Consider the following 1,836-nt stretch of genomic DNA (forward strand, 5'->3'; position numbering starts at 1 on the left):
GCCACAGGTTGAAAGTTTTGTTGTTGATTTTTCCATGCAAAGTTTGGGTGGTTTCGCCACTAGGGGTTATATGTATCGGAATAGGGATTATTTCTCATGAAGCATGCCGACTGTGGGTTTGTTGGGCATTCTTCCATCGGGTGAGCATCTCTGCAAATGACACAACTTGCAGTCGTTTGAGTAATTGCGCTGACCCGCCCTTTCTTCGCTCCTGTATTATTAATTGCGATGCCTTATATCAAACTCATCATCAGAGTCATTTGATTTTGCAGGGATGCGATGGTTCCAATCTTTGATCACTTTCTTTTCAATCCTCGTGATTTTTGGAAATGCGATCAAGTATACTCTTTGCCTCCTCATATGTTTTTTCGAGTAGACCACTAGCAGTTGCCGCATTGGCAGCGGTCTGCGAAGAGGGATTCAGTCCTTGGTAGAAAATCTCCATTTGCAGGCAATCTGGTAAGCCATTATGTGGACAGTCTGTTACCAGCCGCTTGAACCTCACCCAGGCATCGCTGAGCGATTCGTCATCTTCCTGTTCAAAATTTGTTATTAATTTCCTTCTTCTAGCATTCTCGGTTGATGGAAAATACTTCTTCATAAACTTTTCCACCACTTGTTCCCACGAAGTTATCTCCTCCGGTTCGAGAGAATATTCCCATTTTCTTGCTTGATCGCATAAGGAAAATGAGAATAGAGTGAGTCGAACTTCCTCAGTTGAGATATTTTGGAACATAAAAGTGTTGCCGATTTCTATGAAGCTTCGAAGGTGCGCATGTGGGTCTTTGCCACACCTTCTTCCAAATGCCCAGCAGCCTAGATCATCTGCAACATTATCGGCTTCATTTCAAACCTCGATCCATCTAACACTGGTCACATGATTCCTAGAGAGAAATCATAGAGGTTAGGCGACGCATAGTCCCAGATGGGTCTATTGCGGTCATTCGCCAGAAGGATGGGTTGGCCATAATATTATTCGCATTAGCAACCCTTGCTTCCGGTTACTCCGCCATTCTTGGTGTTCTCTCTTGTTGTTGGCAGTTGTCTCTTAGTCTGCGTCTGAATGTCCTCTCAATCTCCGGGTCGTAATTCTCCAGAGATTGAGAGTCTGCAAAGAAATCAAAAAATTACCGTCAGCAAACTATTTTGCCGAAGTCCCCAGCAACGACGCCAAAAACTTGATGCTTAATTTTAGGAAGTGAATTATGGATGATATGCGATGGTGAAATTGCGTTGTGCACTCAAGTTTCCCCAGTGGAATCCAAGTGTAAATTCTATCGAGTTTCCTGGTAAGTCCAGGGTCGAACTCAGGGACTTGTGAAAACAAGTTGCGTTGATAATTTTTATGAAAACTTTGCGGTAACCGGATAAATAAATAAAGTGTTGGGATTGTTGTTTGCGTTAATGAAAAAAATAAACAAATGCGGCAGAAATTGAAAAGAGTTGATAAATAGGAAATATGATGAGTATGCGGTGAACAGGTTGAGAAAAGTTTCGGTTAACACTTCCTAGGATGCGTTCATGCTATGCGATCATGCAACATGCATACAACAGTAAACTACCTCTCGGTGCGAATGTCACGGCTTCTAAGGCTAGAACGCATGCGATATATGCGCTAAGTCTATAGGACCTACAAATAAGCCTCTATTCTTATTTATGCGATGACGAAATGACACACACAAAAATAAGGAGACCACATAATATCATTCCATCTCTAGGATGCATGCGATGCAGGATAACAAACAGAACTTATCTCTAAGTCCCTATCTCTTGTTTATGCAGTTCTAATCTTGCTCTCTCGAGTCCAGATTCTAACCTAGCTCTCTTGAGTCATTA

The 1,836-nt window shown here is 42.2% G+C and overlaps 1 non-coding gene across 1 annotated transcript; it reads left to right on the plus strand.

Moving 5' to 3' along the window:
* The first annotated feature begins 461 nt into the window (after window positions 1-461).
* LOC150036589 (small nucleolar RNA R71) lies at window positions 462-568 on the plus strand. Its single transcript, XR_016529460.1, has one exon. It is a non-coding gene; the product is annotated as a small nucleolar RNA R71 (small nucleolar RNA).
* The last annotated feature ends 1,268 nt before the right edge of the window (window positions 569-1,836 follow it).

The sequence above is a fragment of the Benincasa hispida genome, chromosome 4 (assembly GCF_027475165.1).
Source record: "Benincasa hispida cultivar pf3 chromosome 4, pf3_genome.v1.1, whole genome shotgun sequence".
NCBI lineage: Eukaryota > Viridiplantae > Streptophyta > Magnoliopsida > Cucurbitales > Cucurbitaceae > Benincasa > Benincasa hispida.